We start from the raw sequence: 25,875 nt of genomic DNA on the forward strand, positions 1-25,875 counted from the left end.
AAATCTGGAGATCTAATATACAGCATGGTGACTATATTTAACTAAAATATGCTAAGACAGCAAATTTTAAGTGCTCTCAAACACACAAAAAGGTAACTAAATGAGATGATAGATATGTTAATTAGCTTGATTGTGGTAACCACTTCACAATGCATCTGTATATCAAATCATCCTGCTTTTCTCCTTAAATATATTTAATTTTTATTTGCCAATGAAACCTCAGTAAAGCTGGAGGCAGGAAAGGAACAGCACTACTCACAATAGCCAAAAGACTGAAAGAAAAGATGAACAATATATGGTATAATCAGAAAATGGAATTTTCAGCCATAAAAGGGAATGACATTGGTATATGAAATATTATTCAGCCACAAAAAAGAATCATAGTCTAGAACACAAAATCCCTGATTCAAAAAGATATATGCACCCCTATGTTTATCTCCACACTATTTGCAACAGCCAAGGTATGGAAGCAACCTGAGTGTGTAGAAGATGTGGTACTTATACACAATGGAATATTATTCAGCCATAAAAAGAAATCCTCCCATTTGCAACAACATGGATGCTCAGTGAAATAAGCCAGTTAGAGAAAGACGAATGCCATATGATTTCACTTATTTGTGGAGTACAAAAACAAAGCAAAACAGAAGGAACAAAATAGCAGCAAACTCACAGACACTGAGAAGTGACTAGTGGTTGCCAAGTGGGAGGAGTTGGGGGAGGGAGGGTGAAGAGGCTAAAGGGACACAATAGTTCACAATCATAATATAAGTTGGTCACGGGGATGGTAGTACAGCATGGAGAATACAGTCAATGATTCTGTAACATCTTTCTGTGTTGATAGATAGCAACTACGCTAGAGAGGGTAAGGATTTAATAATATGCACAACTGTTGAACCACTGTGTTGTATATCTGAAACCAACAATACTTCAATTTTTAAAAAAAGGAATAATATTCTGATACATGCTACAACATGGATGAATCTCGTAAACATTATGCCAAATGAAATAAACCAAACACCGAAAGACAAATACTGTATGATTCCACTAAACATGAGGTTCCTAGAACAGGCAAATTCATAGAGACTAAAAGTAGAAAAGAGGTAGGGGAGGTAGGGGAAAGAGGGAGTGGGGAGTTATTATTTAGGGGGTACATATTTTCTTTTTGGAATCATGAAAATGAGTGGTGATGGTTACACAACACTGTGAATGTACTTAATGCTAGTGTACTGTATACTTAAAAATCATTCAAATGCAAAGTTTTATGATATATATTCTTTATAAGAAAAGGAATTAAGTATTGATATATGGTACAACATAGATGAACCTTGAAAACATTCACTGTGTGATTCCATTTATATGAAATATCAATAAGTAAGTCCATATAGACAGAAAGCAGGATTACTGGCTGCCAGGAGCTAGACAAAGGCAGAAATCAGTGCTTTTTGGGTATGGGATTTCCTTTTGGATTGATGAAAAAGTTCTGAAACTAGATAGTGGTGATAGCTGCACAACACTGTAAACACTTCAATATTTCAATGAATTGCACACTTTAAAATGATAAAAATAGTAAATTTTATGTGTATTTTACCATAGTTTTTAAAAAGGAATCAAGAATATTAAATACCATGCTTTATTATTAGCTTTATCATGGCATAATTCCTTTCAAATATATGCAGTATAAACAAATTTTTAATAAAGTAGGCATAATTTACTTGTCACAATATCCCAGAATTTACAATCTGTATTAGATTTAGTCATGAGACCTAATAACTGAAACTTGTAAATAATCAGCCACAGTTTAACTTGCTTCTCCTTCAAATGTCTAATTAAGGACAAGTAAAATTTTTAAAGTTGTAATTTGTACTCTCTTCCATTCTGTGCTTTTACTCTCCCTTTAGAGGTGCTAACAAACAGTAAATTGACCAGGAAAGTTTGCAGTAGAAGAAACAAAATACCAAGAATTTAGATAATCTAAAACCCAGATAATCAAAAGGTAGCTGTAACATTATAGAAGTCTCTGTGCTTCTGCTAAAATAGTGTTAATTTTAAAACCTTTTCAAAGACTTCATCTCCTAGAAGTTTAAGTAAAATTAATTACTAAAAACCTACTAAATCATATATTTTCTCCCCACCCCACCCCCCAAGCTCTGGTAAGAAACCTTTAATACCTGTAACTATAATGATTATGATTATGTATAGTCCTCAAAGTATATCCAATTATCTCTAGAGAGGCCTCAGAATTCTCCCAAACAACTAAATTAGCTTGAAATGTGAGAGTCACATTGTACACTGCACTTAACATTTTCCCCTCACATTTTTTTTGTTTGTTCCTTTCCAGTATGCCTTAAGTGTTTGGCTAAGGACCCTGGCATAAATAATTCCACTAAAAAAGCCTGCATTCCTATCCTGCAAGTTCAACTTTATTCCCTATTCATTCACTCATTCATTCATTCACTCACTCATTTGTTCAAGCAACAGATTTTATTATATGCCAAGTCTTACTGCCCAGCTTTACTACAATTCAAGAATCAGTTATATAAATGACATTTCTGTCTAAGAAATTAGTAGAAGGGATGGAATATACAGCAAAATACAGAAAATATAAGAGGAATTTTTTGGGGAATGGAAACTAGTTAATTAACTGAGAATATATATCCCTTCTTATGTCTGTCATTCTAAAAAGAAACAAGCACTATGAACTAATATGATAATTTTTAAACTATCAACAATGTAAAAACAAGCCAAGTCAAAGAAAATCTAGAAACTTACTTTCTCCAAAAACTAATAAGCAAAGAATACACAAAGGTCTATTCAAATATTAATCACTGGATATTAGGAATCAAAAATTAATCTTAGTCCTTGGCCTCCAGGTCATTCTAGGGATAACAAATAAAATTTGTTGCTTGAACAAATGAGTGAGTGAATGAATGAATGATCACTGCATTTTCAGCCTACAGAGCAGATCTAAGGTCTTTTAAAATCTCTGGGTGATCAAATAGTCTTGATGAGCAGTATCATTATCTATCATGATGATCCACTGCTGAGACAAAGTCAAATTTCCAAATATAGAACAAGAGTATTAAAACAATGAACTGTCCTGCTGACTTCCACAAATGACTGCCTTGCTAAGAATAAAAAAACAGGAAAAATACTTGAAACTAGGCTTTAATTTACTCTAAAATTCTTAACAGTAAAGGGGAGTAAGACAGGAAATGGGAAGTAATTCAGAATACCATTATTAATCAGAAGACTTAATCTTTCTTCTACTTACACATAAAATTTGCATTGATCAAGATTGTATGAATACTGTGCTATATTACACAAAACTTTTTTAAAAATTCAATGCAAAACAAAACAGCCAGCAGGAAGGAATAAGTAACTAAGAGGTGCTCTAACTCTCTGAATAGACACAGAAATCCTATACAAGTTTGATCACTGCATTTTCAGCCCACAGAGCAGATCAAAGGTCTTTTAAAATCTCTGGGTGATCGGGAAGTGATAATGAGGAAATGAGGTAGTGGAGGGACATGGAAAGAGCATCATGATTAATTTTTTCTGCCTATGATGAAAAATGCTAAGATATAAATAGTATAATCAGAACAGGAGGGGCTCCATCTAAAGGATAAAATTCCTGTTTTAAAAATCAGGGAGTTGGGAAATAAGATTCATAACACATTCTTTGGTAATCAGCCAACCATCTTCCTTAAGGCAAGGCGAGCAGTCCTAACTGATATGTTCCCGCTTGAGGGTAATCACTATCTTGAAGAAGAACAGGATCAGTAAATGCCTTGTGTTAAATTAAGTTTATCCTACAGAATTATCTAGAGGACTGACTGTGAATGGTGACATAGTATCACCGGAGAAAGATACATGAGACCACATGTCAAGCCTACACCTCCCCACCTACTGCCCAATTTCTGAAAACCTTAAAAGACAGAATCCTAAGCCCTAGTACATCTCTTCTCTGAGGTTACCCACACTCCCCTTTCTTCAAAAGTGTGTACTTTTTAAATAAAGCCCTCTCACTGCTTAACTTACTGCATTTTGTCTCTGTGCTCTTCCAGTGGTGAGTGTCTTTGTCACTTTACTATTTCATTCTATTTTCCAGACTTAAGCACAAGTCTTCACTCTGTCTCTTCTACTCCAGGTAAGTAGGGAGGAGCTACTGAGAGCTCTGATTTGCGCTTGCACGTTCCTATCACCTGGATGAACTGGACAGGACTGCAGCTGTATGGTCATGCTCTTTAGGAGTAGCCTGCCTTGAAAATCTCCTTTTTTTGCCTTTGGGAAGTTCTCAGAATATAATCTCACTGCATCCAGTGCTCTGCAGCTCCACCAAATCCTGGTGTGGTAGAGGCTTAATTCCCACAGTGTGAAGATTCAAGCAGACACTGGATGCCAGGTGACCCTGGCTTTAGGAGTTGGCAGGGATTTGCCCTATGCCAAGCAGGAGTTTAGTGAACTTCCCTTTCCTCCCTCTGCTCTTCTTTGTTCTCTGCTGCCTGCAAGGCCGCTGCCACTCACTGCTAGTCTAGCTTTAATGAATTCCTTCCTTACCTACACTTGTCCAACCTGTTCAAGAATTCTTTCTCGTCCAGTCAAGAACCCTCCCCCGTTCAAGTTGGTGTTTCACCTGGTGCTTCACCTAGTGCAGAGGGAGAAACCTCCCCAGATGCAGCTGCCCGACAACAGAAAGAAGGAAAACACTACTTTGAGTTTTTCATTTCTTAAACTTCCTCCTCAGATTGCAAGGCCCCTCCCTCACAAAATCTAGACCAAATTTCCTTATATTGAGTGAATTATATACCTGCAATGTTTGTTGGAAAAGAAACTCATTTTCTATTTAAGATTACTTAAATATGCACTATTATTTTTAGGAAATACATTCTCACAAACTAATTTCATAGAATTACTTATTTTTAAATTTGCTAAGGCTGTCTTCCCAAAAGAGAGTAGTATAATCTCTTCTATACCTGACCAAATATGAAACTATAAAGCAACAGAAGTACAATACAGGTTTGACCCCACATGCTCCAGGAGCAGAAACTCGGGAGCCACTAATTCTGCCCAAAGAAATGGTGAAGGTTTACACAGTGGGTATGCCAAGCAGAGTAAGGGAAAAGTATCTATGCAGAGAAAACAGTATTTACAAAGCAAAGGAATATGCAAAGCAAGAAATGCAAGGCCTGCTCAGAATTAGAGAAGGAAGGTCGGATTCAATATAAACTCAGAAGAGAAAAATCAACATCTGGAAGACTGAGGAAGGTCAACAAAGAATAGAAAGAAATCAGATGACTAAGGTTTTTTACTTAGGCAGCTGAGTGTATTAGAGGAAGACATTCACCAAGATAAAGGGATGATAAAGAGAAGCAGCAAATTCATAGTGGACCAACAATGAACTTGTTTTTGGAAAGAGAGTGTGAAATGACAGAAATGTTCAGTTGGCACCAAAAACCATAAGTCTGGAATTAAGGAGACACTGAATTGAAAATAGAACTGGGTATTACTAGTATAAAAAGTGATACCAGCATAGTTACTAGCATAACAACAGTGTTCAAAAGTCCATATTTAAAAAAATAAGTAAGTTATATAAAGGAGTGAGGAGGAGGAAGGATCAAAGTGAAGAATCCAGTAGAATACCAAATATGAGATGGTGAAGTCATGAGTGGAGTCTCTTCTGACTCCGAGTCAAATGTACTAATACTAGGCTGCCTTCCTAATGGGAAAGCAATAAAAAAATTTTAAATTCCCACTGTTTAGACTTCATCTTCAAATAAGACTTCTTTACCTTCAAAGTTATTGGCGTTGCTTAAAGGCACCAAGTTACTTAAATCATTTCTCAAAAACAATCTCTACCTAAAGAAATTGCTAACTTAGTTGTTTAACACTTCTGGTCTAGAAATCTAACTCTATTCCAAGAAAACCTTAAAAGACAGCAACTTAAAAAAAAAACACAACAGTTTGTATATTCTATGAGGGCAAGGATTTGGTTTTTTCACTGCTCAAACCCAATTTGCAACAGATATACAGTAGACATTCAGTAAAGATTTTTTGAATGAATGAATGAATGTCCCATTCTATAGGGGGAAAAAGAAGAGAATAAAAGAAATTAAAATTATTTGTATCATATTTAATGACAGTTAAATTGGGCTTCTTGCCAAGGTAGATTATATTAGTAGTATGTATTACTTATCCTATTTTGTGATTTTAATTTTTATGTTGCCCTCAATTTTAAAAGAGCTATCAAGCTGTGGAAAACAGTATGGCAATTCCTCAAAAAAATTTAGAAATATAATTTTTTAATACAATCCAACAATTCCACTTCTGAGTATATACTCAGTATATTGAAGGCAGGGTATTGAGACATTTATACATTGTGATGCTCATAACAGCACAATTCACAATAGCTAAAACATGAAAGCAACCCAAGTGTCTACGATGAATGAATGGCTAAGTAAAATGTAGCTTATACATACAATAAAATATGATTAAGCCTCAAAAAGGAGGGGAAATTCTGACACAAGTTACAACCTAGATGAACTGTGAAAACATTATGCTAAGTGAAATAAGTCAAACACACACATGCATATATACAAGGAGGGAAATTCTGATACAAGTTACAACTTAGATGAACTGTAAAAACATTATGCTAAGTAAAATAAGTCAATCACACACACGCATATACACACACAGAACTCTGTATGAGTCCTCTTAATGAGGTATTTAAAGTAATCAAAATCATAGAAACAAAGTAAAATCGTGGTTGCCAGAGGCTGAGAGAAGAAGGGAATTACTGTTTAATGGGTAGAAAGCTTCGATTTTGCGATATGAAAAGAGTTCTGTAGATGGATAGGGGAGATGGTTAAACAAAAACATGAATACACAACATGACTGTACACTTAAAAGTGGTTAAGATAGTATATTTTATATTTTAGAATTTTTCTTTTAATGGGGGAAGAAAAGTCAATCCCAAAAGCTTATATACTATATTATTCCATTTATGTAACATTCTTGCAATGACAAAAATATAGAAATGGAGAACAGATTTCTCCATCAGTGGTTGTCAGGAGTTAAGGAAATTGTAGGAGTTAGAAGACCTGGCATAACAGGGCACCATGAAAGAACTTGGGCTTATAGAACTGTTCTGTATCTTGACTATATCAACGTCAACATCATGGTTGTAATACTGTACTGTATGTTTTTACAAGGTTTTACAGTTGGGAGAAGAGTATGGAGGAACCTCTGTGTATTATTTCACATTTCTCTCCACTTTTGAACTTTTTGGTTCAAGCCACACATCTGTGCCAATACAACAGCCTATGAAGGTCTCCTTGGTTCCACCTTGTCCACCTACCCCAACTCCTTATCCTCAGAATCCACTCCCCACACAGCAGTCAAAAGGCACTCCCTTGCATAAAGCCCCACAATGGCTTTCTTTTACACCTAGGAACCCCTTACCCTGGCTTACAAAACTTTAAATGACTTAGCCCCTCTCAGTGGTCTCATTCTGTACTACACTTCCCCTTGCCCACTACTTTACAGCCACACTGGCCTCCTACCTGCTCCTCAAACACTCCAAAAGCTCAAACTGCTTCATGTCACCCAGTTCTCAGTACCTGGAATGCTCATCCCCCTGCTTTATCCATGACAGGCTCCTTCTTCACATGCAAATCTCAATTGAAAGATCACCTACTCACAGACTCCGCCTCTGGCCACACCCAAAGTGCATCCTCAGTCACTCTGGATCACAACACCTTTTAATCTCTTTCACAGCACTTGTGTCAGAGATTTTTCTTTGTTTACTACTGGCCTTTTCCCACTGGACTAAAAGTTCCTGAAGGGACATTATCTGTCTTCTTTAAAGAACTCCTATAATCGCAACACCTTAAACAGCACACAGCAGATGTAGTTAATAAGTACTTGCTGAATAAATGAATGGGGAACTACTACTCACACTTCTAGATTAAGTTTAGAGTCAGAAATTAATTTCCCTGACTTCCCCAGGCTCCTGACACTAGCTCCTTTATTCTTCTCACTTAACTAATGTTTCTATTATAGTACCTGTCACAATTTGTTAATGAGTTTACATGCCTGTCTTCCCCTCCTGAACTGTGAAACTTCTTGGGGTCAGGAAGCCTTGTTTAGAATCCACTTGGGTATCCCCAACACCAAGCACGGTTTAGCACACAAACTAGGAGCTAAAAACCTTTGGTGGGTGAAGAGTAGGAAAACAGCTAACATGCATTGAGTGCTTATTACTACATGCAAAGAGCATTTCCCTTGAATTCTCTCTTTACTCTTTACAACAATCCTGGGAGATAGATATGGTTATTTCCTCCATTTTAGAAATGACAAAAGACCCAGAGAGGTTATAAATAACTTGCCTGAGTTAACAGTATTAGTGACAATCTACCTAACCAACCTAGTCTGCCTAACATTCAAGTCAAAGCTCTTACCCACAACCCTATATGTTTTTTGCATGAACCATAAACTGTTCTCAGATAAACGCATCATAGTACTTAAATGCCAAAACCAGGAGTTTTAACACTGATAGTACGTTATTTTTACAACGATGTTGAAAATATTAAGAAGCAATCAAGAAATGGGAAGAACATGGAGCCTTGTTTTATACCAAACACAATAAAATGATTAAAATTGTAATTTTCCCCAAACACTCAGGACATTTCTGAACAGAAAAATGTCAATATAACAAAATTGATAACTGAAAAAAATATGCAACTGACAAAATGGGGAAAATTCCCAATGTATGTTACTGATACAGATCTTTAAAAAATGGTACAGATGGTAACTGAGAAGGAGCAATACCTAGATTTTTAAGACATTCTCAAGCCTTCATGATCATAAAGTCTTAACTGCTTTAAGCACAAAGAAACATTTCAAATCAAACAGCAGCTTATTTTTTAAGGATTATTTTGAAAATATAGACAGGCAACACGCTGGTTCATTTACAGTACTTTTTTTTGCTAGCAGTAAGTGGCCAACTTTAAGAAAAATCATATGGAACTTATTCTAACCACCCCACTGACCAACTTCCCTGAGAAAAAAACAGGCCAATCTTATCTTCATGTGAAATATAATTAGGGAAAAAGTTAGTGAAAGCCTACCATACTGTTGGTCTCTTTTGTACCCAAGGGAAAATACCCAATGCAACTCTTCCTGTAAAGATTTCCCAAGTAATTAAAAAAAAAAATGCCAACTACTATTTGCTGAACTACTACTTTAGGACTTAACCATTAGATATAAAGGTCACAGTAGACATTTAAGATCCTTCAGCAATGCTGTCAAAATTCACAGAACTGTACATTTAAAAAGCGTGAACTTTACTGAATGTAAACTATACATGAATAAATTTTGCTTAATTTTAAAAATACCATAAACATGACCAAAAAAATGTTTTAATTAATCCTCTATTAAAAACATTTGAATTTGTTTTGTCACATTCCCCAAAATACAAAGTCAAGTTCTAAGGCTTTAAAAAACAAGGAGCTGGAAGGAGATGCTGGGCTTTCTTAGAGTTTAAGTTTTAGGACTCCTAGTTCAAAAGTATGTCATGCCCATCTCAGTTAAGTATAACAAACTTGTCTTTGACAAAACTTGAAATATCAACAGCATTCAATTCAAAACAAGCCACTCTACTCTCACAAAGTACCATTACAAAAGAGCCACATGTAATCTAGCAGTTTAAAACTTTAAGCAGATACAAAAGCCTACATTTTATCATTTGACATCAGAAATCACATCAAATCAAATGCCCCAAATTTAAATCACATGAGCTACAAATCAATCCCCTGAAAAGGTATACATTTAAGTAAAATGATCATAATTTTAATGAGTGAAGATTTCTTAAAATTTACTTCATCCACAAATTGACTACATTTTTTAAGTTTTGCTTTAAAAAAAGCTATAAAGTCAGGTGCAAGCATGATAGGGTAATAAAACTAAACTATTACTTAACGAATGTATATTTATTCTATTCTAGGTACTGTTCTAGGGACTGATGACAACTCAGCAATGAACCACACAAAATAGTATACTTTCCATTTCACTAAAAAATTTGTTTTATTTCTAATACAAATATACAAATCTAATAATAAAGCTTACATAGCTAAATTCTTTAGTCCCTTGTAACTTCTAAGGAGTCAGTGTAATTTTAATCAAACCAAAACATGTGTCCAGAGCAATACAACCTAAGCAGGGCCAACCACAAATATGACGTACGCATTTCACACATAAAAAGGCATTACTCCTAATCTAAGCAGCCACAAAAAGATGACTCAGGAAAAGTTTAAAGACTTTAAACAGATTAAAAATTCCAAAGTGAATGGCTCCAAACTTACATGACAGATACACAATGAATCTGTCAAATAAGTTCACCACTAATACTACCTACTTGAATACAGTTTATGGTAAAAACACATATGCAAATGATAACATTAAAAAGGCTGGCAGAATTTGCAGTAACATGGATGAAGTAAGGTATTATGGTCAGTGAAATAAGCCAGGCCGAGAAAGACAAGTATCAGATGATTTCACTTATCTGTGGAGGATAAGAACAAAGAAAAAAACTGAAGGAACAAAACAGCAGCAGACTCACAGAACTCAAGAATGAACTAACAGTTACCAAAGGGAAAGGGACTGGGAAGGATGGGTGGGAAGGGAGAGGGATAAGGGAGGAAACGGGGCATTACGATTAGCACACATAATGTGGAGGGGGGACACGGGAAAGGCAGTATATACAGAGAAGACAAGTAATGACTCTACAGCATCTTACTATGTTGATGGACAGTGACTGTAATGGGGTATGTGGGGGGGACTTGATAATAGGGGGAGTCTAGTAACCATAATATTGTTCAAGTAACTGTACATTAATGATATCTAAATAAATAAATAAGGCTGGCAGAAAAATTGCTTTGAATTTAAAGAAAATTAATCTTTAGGAAACAAAGACTTGATAAATACTGACAGTGTAATTCAGGTCCAGTATTACATGTGGCAAAGCCAGATGAATCTTTTAGATGCATTAATCCTACATATTTCGTAAGTACTAAAAGTGTTAAGAAAAAAATTTAAATCAGGATAATAATCTAAACCTGAAATTTCAAAACTGTTCTACAATGTAGTTTTGATATAAATGGTATAACTGCAATCTTTTTTTATTCACTAGCCATTTAGTCAGAAATGTTAGACTACCACATTAGGAAGAATCAAGTATAAATCCAAACACATTAACATCTCTCACACAGTCTAAGAGCAATAATATTGTTCTTTCCCATGCCAAACTGAAACAGCTCCAATCTCCTGCCACATTAACAATTTAAACATTCTTAAGGTTTATCTTCAGATTTCATAAATCTAAAGAATAAGGGGTTGGAGGGGCGGGGCAAAATGGGTGAAGGGGATCAAAAGATACAAACTTCCAGTTATGCAATAAGTAAAGCGGATATAATGTACAGCATGGAGAATACATTTGGTAATACTGTACTAACTTTGTATGGTGACATATGGTATCCAGACACCATGGTGATCAGTTCAAAATGTACACAAATGTAAAATCACTATGTTGTTCACATGACTGACAGAATAGTGCATGTCAGTTATGCTCAATTAAAAAAACAAACTGTTGCAAAGGGCAATAAACCAACCGAATTTCATCCCATTTTAATAGACAAATGCCTATATGTATCATCATAATTACACTGCCTCAGACCACCACACCCAACACAAGATAAACTCCTTTATGCTAAATGCACATAGACAAGTCTCCAAAACCTAAAGGACAATTGGCACCAACCAACACAAAACTCTGTGAGAACACAATCTTCTGGGCAGGTTGAGCAAATCCCAGGCACAGTTTAAAAGAGAGTAAATTGTACCAGGACAGGTATCAGGTTGGGCTGGGAAACGGTTAATCATCTTATGATACACACATAGTAAAACAATAACACCCATAACACATGCTTGTAAGGCCAAAATGTATTCAATGAAAACAAGATTCCTCTTTTTAATCACACTACTCAAGTACTATCTCCTTTCATTCCATCTAAAGAGATAGTACATTTGATATTAACATTGAATATTATTTTAGCATTTAAGATTTTTCAACTCTGCTTTTCTATAAACTACATCTTCTCATTTGTTGAAAGATCTCTACATGTCTCCCTTTATATCTATTATTGTGCTTTTCTCCATAAAACCTGAATGTATTTTTATGCTTCAAATTTACAGAAATAAAAATAAGGCATATTGTTGTCCAAATTTGTAAATCATTAAAATTAAGAATCTTTTATTTCATGTGCTTTTTACCAGAAAGTCAAATGAAAAGTTAAATTACAGCTGTCTACTTAGTAAAGTGTTTCTGCATTCTAGACAACTCATTAACTGTAATTCTACATACCAGCAACAAACTGAAAATAATGAAATTTTTTAGAATCCCTTTTATGGTGGCACCTAAAATAATTAGGAATAAATCTAACAAAAGATGCCCCACACTTTTACATTGAAAAGTACAAAACACTGCTGAAAGAAATTAAAGAACAACTAAATAAAAAGATACAGCATTTTCATGGGCTGGAGACTCAATATTGTTAAGATGGCCATTTTCCCCAAATGATCTATATATAGTCAATACAATTCCAATAAAAATTCCAGAAGGCTTTTGGTAAAAATGGACAGATATTAAAATTTATGGAAATACAAAAGGCCTAAAATAATGAAAACTTACAACAAACTACAGGAACCAAAATAGCATAGTGTTGGCATAAGATAACACATAGATCAATGTAACAGAAAAGAGTCCAGAAAAAGATTCTCATATATGGACAATCAACTTCAACAAAGGTCTCAAAGTAATTTAATGAGAAAAGAATAGTCTAGATCTGGATAGCCATACGGGAGGGAGGCAGCACATGCAGGATGAAGAACCTCACCCCTTACCTTACATCATACACAAAAATTAAATTGAAATAAATCATAGACCTAGGTGTAACACATCTAAAAACTGTAGGACTTCCAAAAGAAAACATCAGAGAAAATCTTCACAACTTTGGGGCAGCTATACACTTCTTAACACAAAAAGCACTAACCAGAAGAGTAAAAACAATAAACTCACCTCAACAAAATTAAAAAGTGCTTCCTTTTCAAAAGCTCTGGGTAAGAAAATGAAGATGTACTTGAATGTAAGTATCAAATCACTGTTGTACACCTGGAACTAAAACAATATGTTAATTATCCTTTTAAAAAAGACAATCACAGAATAAAAGAATATATTCAAAACATCTATCTAACAAAGTACAAATCCAGAATATATAAAGAACTTTAGCAACCCAATAAGAAAAACAACTTTAAAAATGTATGTTAAGAACTGGACAGACACATCACCTAAAAACAGGATACACAAATGGTCAATAAGCACATGAAAAAAATGCTTATTAACACCGGCTATCAAAAAAAAATGGAAGAACCAACCAACTAATGAGATACCACTTTACACTAAAAGAATGGCTTTCTCTTTCACCAAATACTGCTGACAGAAGGATAAACTGATAAAAACACTTTGAGAAACTGTTAACTTTTTAAGAAACTGTCAAATATACACCATATGACTAAACCATTCTACTCCTAAGAATTTACTCAAGAGGAATAAAAATTTAAGTTCACAAAAAAGACTTGTACATAAATGTTTATAGCAGCCTTCATCATAATAGCCAGATACTGGAAATTTAAACATTCAGTGGAATGAATAAACAAATTGTGGCAACACCATGATGAACACTACTGAGCAATAAAAAGGAATAAGCTATTGGTAGACACAGCAATAGCAATGAATCTCAAAAACATTACATTGAAAGAAGCCAGTCACTAAAGTATGATTGTATTTATGTGAAGTTCTAAGGCAAAATTAATCTATGCAGATCAGTAGTTTCCCTGTGCCAGGTATGGAGGTATGGAGTGGGCTTAACTGCAAAGGGACAAGGGAGATGATAATAAAAATTCTGTATCTTAATTGGGGTGTTGGTTGCATAAACTATCAAAATTAATCTAATAGACCACTCATTTTATATTGTATAAATTATAATTCAGTAAATTTTAAGTGTTAAAAAAAGACAACACTAAAGTTTATTACTTAGTCCTAGATTACTGAAAATTTTGGGAAACTACAAATCTACATGAGTTAACAACCATAATATTATTTTTACATTGGTTAAATAATAAAAAGAATCTTCCTTCAATGAATATTCCCTAATCTTTATTCTCCCAAAGGAAAAGTTAACACTAATTTAAAATCATTCTGGTTTCTCCAAAGTCCTTCTAGAAACCTACTTCAAAAGCATATTATTTCCTATTACCATGAAAATTGAGGCTACTTTAGAGGCTATCATGTATATGATTAAGGTGAGCTTTTATACATTTCTCATTTAACCTTAACTTTATATCCAGGATACATAAATTGTCATACCTACACTGAACCAAAATAGGGAAAATACGCAAAGACCTTCCGTAAGTCATCTGCACTATAATACCACATAACCATACTATTGCCCCAACTATTTCAGAAATAAAATTTGTCCAACTTAAATATATGGCATGCAGAGTCAACTTTCAAGTAAAGTTAGACTTTAGTAAAGCACCTGTCTTAAGGGGCCTATCTCATCCTGAATAATAACACCCTCTAGAACACAAGGATTTTCTGTTGTTTTACAGGGCTACAGAGAATCCAAGAAAGTGGTTAATAACCTTCCTCAATATCACAATGAGAAACAGAAATAAAACTTGCATCTACAACCTTTCTCAATATTGCTCAATTCCACTAAACCACAAGGCCTTTCAATCACCAATATAGAAGAAAAGGAATGGAAAGAAAAAAGAAAAACCTAGAATATATAACTATCTGCAGACCTCACAGCAACTCTTCTCAGACTGAAAATGCAATGAAAACCTTTCAAGGGGAAATAAGGTTTCATTCTTAAACTAAATGATTTACAGTAGTTCCTATCAAACATTTCATAAAGTTAAGACTCAAATTTATATAATGAATTCTTCTAAAATCAAAATTAAAGTCTCAAACTTCAGAACATATATATAATAGCAACTGGATGACTAAATACATGAACGTATTCTTAGGTTTCAAGAAGAAAATGTCAATAGAGCACCTGCTTATCTAGTTTCCAAAGTCTGTGGATATTGGCCAGCAATGCAAAAAAAAAAAAAAAGCAATATGTTTCCTCGTCAAAGTACATCCTCAAACTGTCTGCAATCCAGCTTCTATTAAAAGTGGTTGAGAGAAATGACATTTGCGTGAGATCTACAAAATATGCTCTATGTCTACCTACTCTTTTAGGTTCTATTTCTGGATCAAGTAATCCACCAATCACATTACTCTGGCCCAGAAGTCACAAACTTGAACATGTGAAGCAGGCTGATGAAAGACAAAAGGCTGTTATTGTTGGACCAGAAATTGCTTACAAGATTTACAATTCAAATTTTAAAGTACATGCTGCTAAACAGTGCTGTGGTAACTAGCTAAGCATATTTTTAAAAAAATTAAATTAGACCCCTCTTCACATCATATACAAATGCATATACATGTATTTTTTTTTTTCAGGCACAATCAAGACCTAAATGTAAAAAAACAAATTTCTAAAAATTTTATATAGAAATATGGGAGAATCTTAATGACCTTGGGGTATGACTAGATTTCTTAAATTTAAGTCACAAAGGACACAAACCAGTAAGGAAAATCATCTCTATTCAACAAAACAAACCATATAAAAAGTTAACAGTGTGGAAAGCAATATGGAGGTTCCTCAAAAAACTAAAAATTAAAATACCATTTGACCCAGGAATTCCACTCCTAGGAATTTACCCTAAGAATTCAGGAGTCCAGTTTGAAAACACACATGCACCCCTATGTTTATCACAGCACTATTTACAATAGCCAAGATATGGCAGCAACCTAAGTGTCCATCAGTAGATGTATGGACAAAGAAGAGGTGGTACATATACACAATGGAATACTATTCAGTCATAAGAAGAAAACAAACCCTACCATTTGCAACAATATGGATGGAGCTGGAGGGTATTATGCTCAGTGAAATAAGCCAGGCGGAGAAAGACAAGTACCAAATGATTTCCCTCATTTGTGGAGTATAAGAACAAAGAAAAACTGAAGGAACAGAACAGCAGCACAATCACAGAACCCAAGAATGGACTAACAGTTACCGAAGAGAAAGGAACTGAGGAGGATGGGTGGGAAGGGATGGATAAGGGCAGGGAAAAAGAAAGGGGGCATTACAATTAGCATGTGTAATGTGGGGGGGCATGAGGGCTGTGCAACACAGAGAAGACAAGTAGTGATTCTACAGTATCTTACTATGCTGATGGACAGTGACTGTAATGGGGTTTGTGGGGGGGGACTTGGTGCAGGGGGGAGCCTAGTAAACATAATGTTCTTCATGTAATTATAGATCAATGATACCAAAATTAAAAAAAAAAAAAAATTTACCCCCCTGGTGGGGGATGTTGATAACAGGAGAGGCTGCATGTGTATGGGGCAGGGGGCATATGGGAAATCTCTGTACTTTTCCCTCAGTTTGCTGTGAACCTTAAGCTGCTTTAAAAAATAAAGCCTTAATTAAAAAAACAAAAAAACAAAAAACAAAAACAGCAACAGACTCACAGACTCCAAGAAGGGACTAGCAGTTACCAAAGGGGAGGGGTGGGGAGGGAGGGAGAAGGGGATTCAGGGGTATTATGATTGGCACACATGGTGCGGGGGGGGGGGGGGGGGGTGGTAATGGGGGAAGACAGTGTAGCACAGGGAAGGCAAATAGTGACTCTGGCATCTTACTACACTGATGGGCAGTGCCTGCAGTGGGGTATGGGGTGGACATGATAACAGGGGTTAATGCAGTAACCACATTTTTTTCATGTGAAACCTTCATAAGAGTGTATATCAATTAAACTTAATAAAATAAATAAATAAATAAACCAAAAAAAAGAAGTTAACATATAAGCCAGGAGAAGATATTTGCAATTCACTTAAGAATATGTAATAAATAAACCAGAATATGTAATAAATTCCTACAATCAATTTAAAAAGACAACCTAATTGGCTGGAGGGAAGTGGGAGACAGCTGATTCAAAACTGTTGTCCAACATTTGAAAACATGTTCAATCTCATAATTAAACACGAAAAACAAAAATTAAGATGGTACATATCATTTCACACTCATCTGATTTACAAACATGTAAAAAATCTGATAATGCCATAGATCATAAGGATTTAGAAACAGCATATTCTCATATTCTCATGCTAAAAAAATACAAAGTGACATAATTTTGGAGAGCAATTTGGCAATATCTGATAGAGTTCAAAATGTCCATAATCTCCATAACCTGCAATCAAATAATTCCACTTCTAGGTAATCTACCCTAAAAACTTCATTTCTAACTTAGTATGCATACAAACACAGAGAGAAACAAAAATTTCACAAAATAATTTTTCCTTACTGCCTGCAATACAACCTATTACTTTTCTTATTTTAATTCCTAAATTGGTTTCACAACTCATTAATGGCTCCCAATATGCAGTTTGAAAAATTTGCCAAAGATCTTAAGTATGTACACAAGGATTCCTAACGAGGAATGTTCAATATAGCATTGTTTTCAAAACAGAAAAAACTGCAAACAACCTAAATACTATCAGCATAAGAATACATTTCAACCAGCTGTATTCATATAACAGAATAATGTAACTATACAGCAGGTAAAACTGATGACTATAATTAGACTGAACCACATGAAACTGTCATTTTTATAGGTCAAAATAGTAAAATATCAGTATTTTGTCTGAATCTAAAAAACATGTTTTGTGAAAAACAAGTTACAGAGATATACAGGATATCATTTAAAGTTTGAAAATACTCAAAACATTATTACAATTTGTTTATGAATGTATTCTATGTGGTAATTATATAAAACCAAGGCACTAGGAATGATCAACACCAAACTAAGGATAAGCTTTACTTCAGGAAAGAAAGTGAAATATAATCCAAGAAGGTACTTCAACTATATGTGAAATTTCTTTCTTAAAAAAATGGTAAGTCTGGGGAAATATTAAGATTCTGATGTAGCTATATGGTGGATATATGAATATAAATTATATTGGCCTCCATATTCTCCTACATGTTTGGTATATTTTTAAGGCATAAAGAAGACAACAAAACACACAGCTGCAGTCCAAATTCAAACCAACCCCCACACAGAATTTCTTTCACTGGCTTGAAACATTAATACTTAGTCTTCACCTTTTTTTAACTAGTCCTCACCTTTTTCTTAACTCAAGCGAAGAAAAAAAAAAAGCTTTTATGTAATACCCAATTTAAATAGTTCTTTAAAATCTGTCAAGAGATTTACCCCGGGAAAATTAGTTTTGTTCTTCCTTCCAGTTTAGTGCTATGTACTGTACCATATTTTCATTTTACCTTTGCTGCCAAGAAAATTCAAATCCAAATTTTATTCTGAGTCACTGAATTATGCTGCCACTTGGGAAAATAATATATGCTTCCTCCTTTTACTCATTTCTTTCTATATATTTTTTTTGATTACACTTCTTCATCTTTTATTATACATTACCAGAAACTGTTTCTGGAATGAAATAGAATATAAATAAATTCCAAGAAAATTTAAAGTAGTCCTTCTGTTCTCTTATGCTATAGAGATTTCACCACCACTACTTCCTGACCAAAGGGATGGTGCATAGATGCAACCGTCCATGCATGTTCTCTAAACTAAAATTTCAGGACACATATGATTAAAGTGAATATGCTGTCAGAGAAAAATAATTAATATTCTAACAAAAAAATACAAATAAAACATGGCCAAATTTTAATAAGCTAATTAATTTTGTCTCTTTAAGACAATATACTTTGTATGCTTTGTTTCCTAGAGCATGGATACTATTGAAAATATACAAGTCCACTAAGAATATGTAACATTATAAGTCAGCTATAAAAAGAATCCTATTTTTCTGTGGACATCCATTAAAAAATTTGAATTGTCCTTTCCCACAGGTATTTTCCCCATGCCCGAAGATATTCTGGAAGTTTCCAGAATGTAGCTTCCCTTTTCCTTCTGTCTGGACACTTATCAGTTCTAATTAGGCCAAGCTGTAATATCATTTAGCCAGCATACATCTTCTTTAACCCATGGTAAACTCCAATACAGGAAATTAAAAACATGGGACACATAAAAAATCCCCTATTTAATCCATCCCGTAACTTCCAAAACTAATACCAAATGTGAATTATTCCTAACAAACAGATCCTAGGACATCAATCAGTCTTTTTTATCTCATTTCAGAAATAATGGATGAAGGTAGAGAATATATACCAAGATAACAATTATATGCTGCAATTTTTCAAGTTTATATTTCACAAATACTTTGAAAAGATTATTTTTAACAAAGTTAAAGCACTTCACTCAGCAAAAAGCCCAAAAGAACATGATCCAATTTAGGTCTTAAAAAGACCATTTACTCACCACCTGTTACATACACCAGGATTGCTACTAGATAGGAAGAAGCTATATGCTTGTTGCCTCAAGAAATGTACAGTCTACTGGGCAAACACCCAGATACTTTTAAGAGGAGTGGCAATATCATACTGTTTTCAAGGGCCAGATAGGAAATCCAAATAGGTAAGCAGCTCTGTCTCAGAGTACATTAGGAAAAACAACTACAGAATGTATGCCCAACTAAGGTAATTTTAAATCAACTTCAAAAGAATGCTATCAAAGCAAAACACATATCCCCAATGAGACAGAAAATGCATTGCAAGAAATGTTTAACTGCCAATCAGATAAAGATTTTTCTTTAAAGATGGCAAACTTCCAAAGAATGCCATCAAAACAAAACACATCATTTCCCAGTGAGAAAGCATACAGAGCAAGAAATGTTTAACTGCCAATCAGATAAACAAAGGCTTTTTTTAAAGGAAAGTTGGCAATGCAATGAAGAAGCTAGATCTCACCCACATTTCTGATGAGAGTTTACACTGCTGTGACCTTTCTGGATGGCAGAAATATACATCAAAATGAAAAACATGAATTTCCTTCAACTCAGTAATTAGACTCTTAGAAAACTGCCCTGAAGAGTCATGAGTGTATGACTGCACATACAATGCATATGTACAATATACAATAAATTTAAACAATCTAAATATAGGAACCCTAGTAAATTATGGCACACCCATTCAATAAGACACTAAAGAACTATTTAAAAGAGTAGATGCAGATGTACGGGTCTGAAAGGCTATCCGTGAATATTAACTTCTAAAAGACTAAGGGCCACCTAAATGCTCCCAAGGGCCATTTCCGGTCACGACTGGAAGCATGATTCCAAGCCACTGCCCAGAAGCTTTTGTCAGTGGGGTGGGTTTTATGAGAACTGCTTGCTGAGAGCCTGTCTGCAGCCAACATACCCAGAAGAAACAAACACTAGCTGCCCAGAAACCTGCAGCAGTTACATAATTAATAAAGTGGACCCTCTGGCCTACAATGAGGAGTTCCTATAGCAGTGGAATATTCACTACAAATCCAATATGGAGATTTTCAAACTGCACCAAATAAGAACAGCAAAGAACTGACAAAGCTGGTGATAACTGACAAAGCATCTGAATAACTTTCCTCAGGAGCTGAAAGATCTGCTCTCCTACAATCACACTGTCTTGAATGTAGATCTTCCAATAACACTTTGTAAAGCTCTGATTGGAGAAGAATCTCATCAATTCATCAAGTTTGCCAGAGCTCTTCCTTGAACTTCTACATTGTCTTATAAGCTTCAAAGACTTTACACCATTAATTTTGTGACTGCTGAGAATAAAAGTACAAAATACAAGAATAAAATGAATACAGTATTGCAGAATTTGATGTACACATGTTAAGGGATAGTAATGAAACTGCAGCCAAAATATCTTTGCAAGTGACAACTGAACTCTGCAAAAGAAACATCTGATGGGATGCCAAGACTGTCAATGTTATCACAACTGTATGCTTCTCTAAGGTCACCAAGGTACTATTAGTTACTACCTTGACATTCTTCCCAGGGAAAGATGAACGTGAGAAACAGGACAGAGACTCGGAGCGCAAGTGCAATATGCCACAGGGAAGAGGCTCCAAACACAAGAAAAGATTGAAAAGGTTACAAAAATACTTAAAAAACAAAAGAAGAAAGAAGTGTTTAACTTTTCTGCTATTTGCTTCATGACCCCCAAGGTTTTGCAGAAAAACTACTAAAGCAGCTGAAGAGCTCTAAGAAGACATCTGAGTGCATGAACTTTAATCTCTAGATGGGTGGGAATTCATGAGCCTTCTCTAAGCTTTATCCCTTTGTGCAAAGGTTTCTGTAGCAGTACCAGAGAGAGGTATAACAAGATCCTCATGTACGCTGCATAAACATCTGATCGCCTGGTCCCAGAGATCACTGAGTCACTGATCATGACCATGGCCTCCCATTTTGTTAGGAACAAGAATTCTGGGGAAGTCATGACAGTATGAATCAATGCTATGAAAGAGATAGCAGCTCAATGACTGAAGAACTTTGTCAAAACACACAAAGATAAGAATGGGGTGATGTCTGGTAGAATTTCAATTCAGTTCTTCTGAACACTGAATCCCTCAGATGTTGCAGAAGAAATTCCAGGGTAAGACTACAGAGTCCTTCATAAAATCAAGAGGGTAAAAATATGGAGAATTAGATAGTAATAGTTCTTTAGGAACAGAAGTTCTGGAAGCTGAGAAAGAGGAAAAGAATGCTGAGAATGATAAACATGGGTGGGAGGATGCTGACGGTAAATGGATACGGATTGATATGCACCACTCTTCCAATGAAGAACAGCAAGAAATCGCTAAGAAGCTGAACAGCTTCATGGAGGAGCCAGAATGTCCAGTCACAAAATATGTGAGTGTTCCTTCACGGAAGAGCAGCCAGCACTGCAAGATAAATTTTTGAAAAAGAGGAAAAGGCTGAAGTAACTTCAAGTTTTCCATTCCAAGGAGAATGCTAAATTTGTGTCATTAACCTGAAAATTAGTGAATCAAGAACATTTGTTTGCATTCAAAAGTCCAGAAGCACTGTATTTTGAAAAACCCCAAGGAAAGCACATTGCTAAACCAATTGGACTGCAAGGATCCATATTCCACCTCTTCCATTAACTAGAAGATAAACCTGGGTGAAAATTCTGTGACTCAGTTTTCTCATCTGTAAATAGAGATGTGTACCCACAGCGCTGCTGCAGGTACTAGATCATTTAATACAGGCAAAGTATTGTAAACTACCTAGTACACAGCAAGTGCTCAATTAACACCACCATCATCAAGCATCTATTATTCCTGACTTTTTTTTTTAATCTTGTCTAGTAAGACACATCAGGAAAACTCAGTTCATCAAGCCCCCTTCTAGTGAGCTCTTCAATGCAGAAAACACAAATGTATTCAATAGGCAAATAAAAATAACCTGTTTTTTTTTAACCAGATTACAAACCAACAATTAACAACATGAAGCCATTTGTTTAAAAACAATCACTGACTGATCCTTTAATGACAAAACAAACCCCTCTGAACTGGTGTAATCCTACATAACTTTACTTTCTTTGTACTACTCTGACTCATTTTAATTTTCTACATTGAATATCCATCATTTTTAAGAGTCAGCAGATGTCTTCTATTAAATGCCAGACAGTAAATACTTTAGGCTTTGTGGGCCATATGGATGGATCTCTGTCCCAACTACCCAAGTCTACCTTTGCATGGCAAAAGCAACCACAGACAATACCTAAACGAATGCATATGGCTATGTCCCAATAAATATAAAAACAGGCAGCTGGTAAGGCTTAGTCCACAAAGTGTAAAGTTTGCCTACCCCTGAAAATAAAAACAAAACTATTTTCATTTTGGAAAACAAATGTGATTTATACCAAATAAAGTGTATCAGCTAAATTGACACTATTGGTGGAAAAAATCCACTCATTTACTAATTTGTTCAAGTCCAGAGACAGAAAAACAGACTGTCTTTTAGGTTCTGGAAATCTTCTCATTCCTGTGCCCCAGGAAGAACAGATAATTTGCTACTAAGTAGGCCTCAAGTCTAGATAGGCACATATATTGGTAGGTGGTCAGCTACAATTAGAAACTAAAAATATTATGTCTTTCATACTTAAATCAATTTGAAGATTTTTCAAATTTCATAATTCACCACCACGCAGCTGCCACTGTATGTGATAGTCTCAACTACTGAGGAAATAAAATTATTTTAGTTACAGATCATCACAATCAGTACTCTAACAGGGTAAGAGTCAGAAGGTGGTGAAAGGCAACATAAAAAGATAGCCATTGATAAGAGCACACACTTCAAACTTCTGAACTGACAAAGTTTAGGCCCTCCTCCCAAAAGATGGAGCTCTTGGTTGAAATAAGTTATTTTTTAACATCTCACTGGGAAGCCTTGTATGTTCAGATGATTTTTTAAGTTATGACAGATTTCTTGGAGTTTTAGATGGTTTCTTTGGAGGAGAGGGAAGGATTGTCTTTGGAAGAGACAGAACGGGAATGAGACTGAAAAATCCAGAGTCTAAAAATAAAAATAAAAAAAGACTATTCTTATAAAAAACGCAAACAATCTGCAATAAAGTCAACATACCCTGTAAGATCCCAGTTGGACATCTGAATCTTTCTATCAAAGCTCAACTGTTGGGCCATCTCAAGAAGTTGTCAAATTCCAGAGGTAAACGTTTAAATAAGATAAAAAGCCAGGAGGAGAAAAAAAGTACCACTTTCCAATCCAAAGTCTCTCACAGACCCCTAACACTGATTTAAACTCTGACATCAGCAGTTTTAAAAGAAGCAAATATTGACAGACAAAAAGCCAAACGGGGGCTTGGGGAAACAGGGCCAGGAGACTATCCCGAGCAGGCTTTCCGAGATCACCTAAAGAAACCTGGAAAATGTCCCTTCCTACCCCACGAACTGCACAAGCAGTACTAAGCAGAACGCATTCGAAGCCTGCCACGAGAGGAATTCCTCGAGCTGAGAGAACGGAAACGAAAGGGAGAAGGGCAGGTGTCTCCCTGGGCAGGGAGGAAGGGCAGCCGCACGCGGAGCGGAGGAGAGCCCGGGGCGCCCCGGACCCTTCTCCGGAGGGAGGTGGGGGCCGAGCGGCGCGGGCGCTGGGCTCCGGTTCCAGGGACAGCGGCTGGAAGGAGGCGGGTCCAGGCCCCTCGCCATCGGCCCCCCGGGCCACTGCCGACTGCGGGGTGACGGGTCAGGCTGGAGGGCCAGGCGGAGCACTGGGACGAGAGAGCGCGGCCGGCCCAGCGGGGGACACGGCCCCCTCAGCCCTCACCTCCTACCCGAGCCCGGGTCTCCCCCTCCACCCGGGAAACGGCGCTCACACTCCGATGACCCTCACCAGGAGCTCGTCGCCGCCTGGCCGCTCGCCGCCGACTCCTGGGAAACCACCGTTGAGGGGAGGGGAGGAGGGGGGAGCGGAGGAGGGAAGGGGCCAACCCGGTGGAGCCTCCGGGACTGCCGCCGCCGCGATACCGCGCCTGGAATAGCGCTCGCGCCGCCGCGAAAGCCGCCGCCGCGTCTTCCCGCCCCCACGACCGCACGTCGCCAAGACGCGCATCGCACGAGGGCGTTGGAACCAATAAGACCACGCCTCGCGCGCAGCCGCGCTGGCCTAAACCGGAAGCTGCCCCTATGACGGCTCTAGAACCTGATGCATCTTGGAAGTTGTGGTTTAGCCTGGAAGTCAGGGAGCGGTGCTGAGCAACAGGGATCCTCTGGAGATCGCTGCGCAGCGCGCACAAAAATCATACCGAGGAGGGAAGCAGTTCAGAGAGGGAGACACAGGGCTGTGAGGCAGTGGTACGGATTACACACCTTGCGCGGAGCCAGACTTCAGGGATTTAGGCTGGATCCTGGGTTTGTACCGGAGGCGTTCTCTATGAAAGCTTCGGAAGTCCGAAAGCATTAGCCAATTCTTGCCCAGCACAATAGCGTTTGCTTTTTATTACCGTCAGGTATTGTGATTTATGCCCTACCACTTCTAAAAACTGTGAGCCCACTCACTCTTAAAATATGTATAATTCAGAACAATTTTTAAAAAATGTTTAGTGTAACCGCTAGTCAGAAACTCATTCCCCAACACTGTGTCCATTAACCCAGAATGAGTGGTTTTCTACACTTATGTGAGTTTTCAACTGAGTTCTAACTTATTCCTCTATACGGAAAGGAAGTACAGGTTCCCCACCACCACCACCTTCCATCCATCCTCTATCCTACTTGAGGCCACTTCGCTTTCGGGAAGAACCTAAGTTGACCCTTGACCAATGGAATAATTAAAAGCCCTAACTGCTGCACAGTCGGAAAATCCCTGTAGAACTCCTGACTCTCCAAAAACTTAACTACTAGTATCCTACTGTTGACTGGAAGCCTTCACAGACCTCTAAAACTAATTTAAACTCTGACATCAGTAGTTTTAAAAGAAGCAAATACTGACAGACGAAAGCCAAACGGGGGCTTGGGCAAACAGGGCCAGGGTACTATCCCAAGTAGGCTTCCCGAGGCGCCTACATAGTCAATTAACATAATTAATAACATAGTTAATTAGCAAGTGCTTTGTAGGTTTTATGTGTAGTATGCCATATTCTTAGAATAAAGATGTAGAGAAAAGACCTTTTTCAGAAGTCTTTTTTTCAAATTGTCACAACCTCAAAAAAATTCCCACACATATGGATATTGAAAAAAATCTGCATATAAGTGGACCCGCACAGTTCAAGCCTGTGTTGTTCAAGGGTC

At 36.5% G+C, this 25,875-nt stretch overlaps 1 protein-coding gene and 1 pseudogene across 1 annotated transcript in view; one reads left to right on the forward strand and one right to left on the reverse strand.

Moving 5' to 3' along the window:
- Positions 1-24,621, reverse strand: part of ADIPOR2 (adiponectin receptor 2) — a 104,444-nt gene extending 79,823 nt beyond the window's left edge. Inside the window, exon 1 of the mRNA XM_036907233.2 lies at positions 24,482-24,621. The gene's annotated coding sequence lies outside the window, so the exon portion shown is untranslated. The remainder of the gene's footprint in view (positions 1-24,481) is intronic.
- On the forward strand, positions 18,046-24,475 carry LOC130680712 (protein SDA1 homolog; annotated as a pseudogene).
- Positions 24,622-25,875: the final 1,254 nt, after the last annotated feature.

This window comes from Manis pentadactyla, chromosome 14 (assembly GCF_030020395.1).
Source record: "Manis pentadactyla isolate mManPen7 chromosome 14, mManPen7.hap1, whole genome shotgun sequence".
In the NCBI taxonomy this organism is placed as follows: Eukaryota; Metazoa; Chordata; class Mammalia; order Pholidota; family Manidae; genus Manis; species Manis pentadactyla.